Source organism: Teleopsis dalmanni, chromosome 1 (assembly GCF_002237135.1).
Source record: "Teleopsis dalmanni isolate 2A chromosome 1, ASM223713v2, whole genome shotgun sequence".
In the NCBI taxonomy this organism is placed as follows: domain Eukaryota; kingdom Metazoa; phylum Arthropoda; class Insecta; order Diptera; family Diopsidae; genus Teleopsis; species Teleopsis dalmanni.
In genome coordinates this window covers 100,128,851-100,135,560 of record NC_051846.1, presented here as the reverse complement: position 1 = coordinate 100,135,560, position 6,710 = coordinate 100,128,851, and positions in this window count along the sequence as shown.

The window sequence follows — 6,710 nt, the reverse complement described above, 5'->3', positions numbered from 1 at the left end:
AACACTTTTACAAGGCTAAGAAGGAAAACATAGAGAGATATTTTAGATATGTATATGTAAATCACACACTTATTTTAAATATATATGGATATTTCACTGGGTATAGTCCATACGTGTCTTTCTTTTTTAGATTGTAATAATTATTATTACGATTTATAATTATGTATATTACTTATTGTCATTCATACCTGACAGATTGTAATAAAATAAATGGATTTTTAAACTTAAAAAGGTATGCTCTGAAGCAGCCGTGTCCAGTTAACATCTGGGTAAGATAGTAGTTCACCTGTCCATGCTTTCTGTTGATCCTTATCTTTGGAATGAGCTTATCTTTGGAATGAGCTTATGTGTCCATCTTCCTTTCGTGGATATATCTCAACTCCGTTGCCACTTATTCAATGCTTCTTCATTGAGCTGATTGTAATTTGTAAGCCCAATTCTTTTTGCCGCATGTTTTTCCTTTTCAATTTCTGCTTCCTGCTGTAGTGGCATCATTCCGGCAATAACCATGGCCGCGTCAGTAGATACTGTACGGAATGCGGAAACAACTCTCAGCGCGCATCTTCTGTAGGCTGCGTCTACTCCTAATCGGTACGTCTTTTTATTCATTGCATCTGCCCAAATGGGAGCCGCATATATAAAAATAGACTTAACTACATTTGTCAATAACTGGTTCTTCTGTTGCCTATGTCCATTATTATTCGCATTATTCGCGATAGCGCACATGTTGTTTTAGCACATTTCGTAGCAACATACCGTAGACGCTCTTTGAAGGTGAGTCTATTGTCAATCATTACTCCAAGATACTTGATTGCTTGTTTTGATGTGACTCGCTCATTGCCAACAGTTACTGTAATGAATTCAATCTTTTTCCTGCTGCTTACAAGAAGGACTTCAGTTTTATGATCAGCAAGTTTGAGACCTACACTTGCGATCCAGCCCCTTACTTTAGCGACCGCATCATTGCATGTTGTTTCTATATTTTCTATATATTTCCCTCTTACTACCAGGGCGATGTCATCAGCAAAACCAATAATTTCTGCGGTTTCTGGGAGCTCAAGTCTCAATATTTCGTCATACATAATATTCCATAGTATTGGGCCCAGTACCGAGCCCTGCGGGACCCCTGCTGTTACTTGATATGACTACGTGCCTCTGTCTGTGTAGTACAAAAGCACTCTCTATCAACGATTATTTCTACTAGATACTTTGGGCCATTTTTCCCATGAAGTGCTGCTAGTATAGTGTCCCAAGCCGCCGAGTTAAATGCATTTTTAACGTCTAATGTAAAAATGGCACAGTATTCTTTGTCTCCTTCGAGCCAACGGTCTCCTTTAATGGCATCCTTTGCTATGGCTATGACTGCTTCCACGACGTCTATTGTATGGGAAGCTCTGTCGTAAACCTGTTCTAGTGAAAATTTACCACACGTCCATCCAGTCTGCTTTAGAAGATCCTGTGCAGCTTCACAGTGGTTTAAATTCAGCTGTAGGACTTTCATCTTTTTTTAAGTTAGTATCCTCCTTCGGGCAGACATGTAGTGGGGGCATTTCGGTCCTCCAGTAGTATGGTTTGCGTCAATATTTTGGTGGTCATTTCTACAGTCTGCTTTAGAAGATCCTGTGCAGCTTCACAGTGGTTTAAATTCAGCTGTAGGACTTTCATCATTTTTTAACTTAGTATTCTCCTTCGGGCAGACATGTAGTGGGGGCATTTCGGTCCTCCCGTAGTATGGTTTGCGTCAATATTTTGGTCATTTCTACAAAGTAGACAGCGAGGGGCACCTTGACACGCTTTAGCAAGGTGGTCCTATCCACCACATTTGTAGCAGTGTTTAGACCAGTCTTTAGTGCTTCGACAGTTCCTGGTAACATGTCCAAAATCGAAGCATTTATAACATCTTCTGGGGGTAACTTTTTTGAGTAATCGGCACACTGTCCATCCAACTCGTAGTTTGCCCACCTCCTCAGCTTTACCGGCCTGCTTTTTGGTATTACAATTATAGCCGTCCTTGTACCTCCAGGGGCGCTTCTTATTGTTTTTATTGCCGATGGTTGTATTGCTCCAATTTGTTCTTTCCATGCTGTAATTATATCCTCCTTTGTAGTTATCTCGTCTAAGTATCTGAGTTCCAATGTGACTTCTTCTGTCAGTGTTTTGACCTCAATTTCTTCGGGCAGTATACTCTTGATGTTAGCTTGATGTACCATTGTTGCTTCCGTTGATCTTTTGAATTCAAGTAGAAGTTCACCTTTCTGTGTTTTTCTAATAGAGTGAACATCATCACCAACTGGTTTAAGTTCTGGGGCTCCTTTTACTTCCGGTCGAGGCGGCTTTACATGCTTTTTTATTTTTAGGACCCAGGCATTGTGCTCTTTGTTACCTTCAGCTTGTGCCTGAGACACTTCGGTGTTACCATTCATTCCGAGCTGCGAATCCAGGTTGATTGCCAATGCTTTCCTTGGTTCCTTAGATGATGCATTGTTTGATCGAATTGTCTTCGTCTTCTTAGGTGGAGTCTTTCTACTCCTTTCGATATCGTCTCTCAGTCTCTTGGATGAATCTGCTGTTTGCTGCAGCTGGATAGTTTGAGTACATCTATCGTTAGTTCTGATGTCTTTTTTTTGGCTTGAATTTTCTCTCACTACTTGTTTATAGAGTGACGTTATTGTAACTACGAGATCACGCATAGCTTGGTGGATGGACCTTCTTCCTCCACCCATCATTTCGTTGAGTTCAGATATTTTATCTCCGAGTTTGCTAAATATTTCTTTTCTCTCTTGTGGAGCAGTGTCAGTATTAAACTCTGGTAGAGACGAGCGGGATCTCTCGTTGCTCTGTATCTCATGTGATAGCATAGGTGAGCGGGTCAGTCTTGGTGCCCCCATGAAGGGGTTTTGCTTAGGACTATCAATCACTATCAGTGACTCCTTTGCACTTTCGGTGCCGGCTGGAGTAGTAGTGCCAGTGTGTGTGGGTGTTTTGGTTGACATATTCTTTGCAATTGGGTCCCAACTTAAAGCCGTTATCTTAATTTCGTAGTGTAGTTACCCTTATTGTGGTTCCATGATTATCTTTGCAATGCAGGGAGGTCATGGGAGGGTTGACACATAGCCTTATGAGCGCATGTGTTCAGAGACAAACCGGGAGCTCAGCAGAAGATATTCTTAACTGCCCCTATACCCCAACTTAACAGGACGAATCCAAGATCGTTCTTTAAGGCTTGCCAGGTTTTAACGGGACGGAGACAGACAAAGCATTAGCCTGAAAGCCGTCTGGGTCAGATTTCACTCCAGCCCATATTGGTAACAGAATAATTCATCCACCAGCCCATGTCATCATATCCAATCGTTTGCTCCAGTATACCATAATCAGAATCTTACTGGTATCGATCCTGATGCCTTTTCTTATAAGCTTCCTCCATTATTATATCATCATATCCAATCGTTAGCTGTTGTCCAGTATGCCGTAATCAGAATCTTACTGGTATCGATCCTGATGCCTTTTCTTATAAGCTTCCTTCATTATCATCTCTCGTATGCGGATTGTGATGCGACAGGCGTCCCTAACATGGTATACAGACGTTGCGCATTTTCAACTCCCTCGTTGGCGCATCAATTGCTCTCACATTGGAGGCAGACATTGTGCGCTTACGCGTCCCTCGATGCCATCCGGGGATGGTGGATGCTTAGTTAGAGCCGGCGTCTACTCGGCTCAGCTTAGGGGCTTCTCAGGGTTTCTGTGACCTTTTAAACCACACCCTCCGGCGCCTAGCTGGATTTTAGTCGCCTCTTACGACAGGCATGCCTTACCACGGGAATATTCTAACCCCTATCCCGCAGGGGTACTTTATATATATGAAAAATATAATATGTAATGATATATTATTTACATAATTAGTATACACAATATATATATATATAAAATATATATATATAGTTATATATATATAAATATATGTACATCAAGTAAAATTCATATATATGATGATATGATGTATACATATATATATTTTAATACATTGTATGCACTAAAAGCTCTTAAATTAGAACTATATATGTATGTATATATATATATGTATATATATATATATGTATATATATATGTAATCATATATATCATCATATATCATTTCATATATACAATTATATATAAATAAAGAGGTTTTCGAACAGAAGTGAAACAACAACAAAAATTTATTTTTTAAATTATTTTAAATAATTGAATTTTTGGCTGATCATACAGCTGTTTCGAGTATTGCCAAATACCCTGCATCAGTGGTCTTGGAAATAATTCTTTTATTTAATTATTCGGAAATAATTATTTTTGAGACTGCAAGTACCAGGAATCGAACTCGGGTCCTGCCAAATATGAAGCTCAAAATCAGCGCACCTTAACCAATTGATCCAAAGACGTACTTGAGTTTTTATGTTCGCATATTTTTGCTGGAGTTTTGTTACTTTTGCTATGAAAGTTTTTATTAACAATTTTACTTGCTGTATTTATTAGAACGAAATCATAAACCAGCTGTAGAATAATTGAATTAATTAATTAATTATATTTTTTATTTTTAATTGTTAAATTTCAAAACTATTCTATTATATATAAATATAAATTTGAACTAATATTTTTAACTTTCGAACAACAATGAGCGGGGAGTCTCGTCCTTTACAAACTTTGTGAACTAAGAATAAATCCACTTGCAAGAAAATAAGAGATAATAGGGAAAGTTGAAAAGATACAAATCATCATTAGTCGTTAGTCGTTTAAAATTAAATTTAATCTGAGCTGATCTCTTTACCTCTTCGAATATTCCTTCTGCATGTTTCGAATAAGGGAACGTTGGAATTTTTCAAAGCCTTAAATAGGGCGTACCACAAGTATGATTAAAAAACGCTGTGTCATTTTTGGTAAAAACTTTTACAAAATTGCAAGGTAACACTTAGATTAAATAGAAATCTCAGGGAAAATTCTAAGAGACATAATTTAAAAAGTTGTTTATAAAACAATCATTGATATGTATTTATTTTTACCTAAAGATCCTAAAGAAAAATTCAATACTTTGTTAGTTCAGTTTAGGTTTATATACCTTATATATGAAGAATTCAAAAAAAAAATCATTTCGCATTTTTATTCGAAATCGCAAACATCATAAGACTCATTAATGTTTCTAAAATGTTGGCATCAAAATAACTATCATTATTATAGAAAAATTTAGTTATATGTATATTTCTATTAGACACACACTTTCTTGGTTTATGGAAACAATTTATAGGCGGCGCCACCACACTAATTAGTTGCTTTACTTAGAAAATCAAAATTATTGCAAGGCATTGATTCTAAAATATTGTATGAACACTGAATTGTGAAATATACTCATAATATATACGTACATATATAATACATAAGTACACATAAATAACAATTTGGGTATTACTTTTCTACACAATAAACTGCATGTATTCAGAAACACAATGGTTATCTAACAAAATAAGTTATCAAACACAGATATATTGTATTAAAATTATATTTTACCGATCTAGCCAACTGCGTATGCAAGGTAGATGAAATACATGTCCACAAGTTGTACGGTATATATCTACGCCATTACGGAATTTTTCATGGCAAATAACACAACTCATATATTCTTCGTGTATTTTATTGACAATTTTTCACTGATCACACTTCTAAAAACTGATCAGTTCTTCTATACATTAGAACTCCGCGCAGTACCAGATCTAATAAAGCAATAGGACACGACTTTGCTCACTCACAAGTTGCCTCCACTCAGGGACAAGCTGGCAAGCTGGCTGCCTCACACACAATGTGCTATGCGAAATAACTTCGGCACAAACACCGAATTGGTGTGCGAGTTTTATTTCACTCCACCACATTCGTGTGAAATGTGCGTTTTGTTTGTGCACACAAGATGTGCACTTAAGATGTGCACAAAAATTTTCGCGCACCACATTTGTGGTGTGAAATGTTATTTAGAACCGCACAACATTTGTGCGTGGTGTTTTGTAGTTTTGTGCACAGCACAGTGTTTTTCTGAACCCTGTATATAAGTTAATAATCAATATTTGTTATTGCAGCTGAAAAATGAGAATTTTGAAAAAATGTTCTATCCATATTGCCATCATTTAAGGTACCACATCCGCATCTTACTTCATCAATTGCAATTCTTGAATGCATATTGAATTGCTCTTTTTTGTTTTTATCAATTTTTTGTTTATTGTCATCTCTTGTTATTCTCCAAATTTTTAGATGTGATCTATATGCTATATGGAGACAACACTCAAACAATTTTATTCATGCGTGTAAAGTTGATATCCTATATCCCAAATTTTTGAAATTAATTGGCCTTTCTTCAATTCCTTCCTTCAGTTTGTTTCACACCACATAAATAACTACTTCTACAGTATTTGCCAATTTGTGCAGCCAATTTTTTTTTAAACTATTAGTACTGTAATAATGGAAATTTTGTACAAATTTCCAACTTATGTGTAAACATAACAACAAACAAACAAACTACCTGGAAGAATAGGCAAAAAATTAAAATCACTGAATTGCAAATATTTTATTGATATTACCTCAACTTATCGCGGCTGACCCACAATAATGATTCCAACAGACCCCTGTTATTGTGTTAAATGCTGAATATGAAGCTAAAATTACGAGAAATATAAGAAATAATTATAAGATTATTA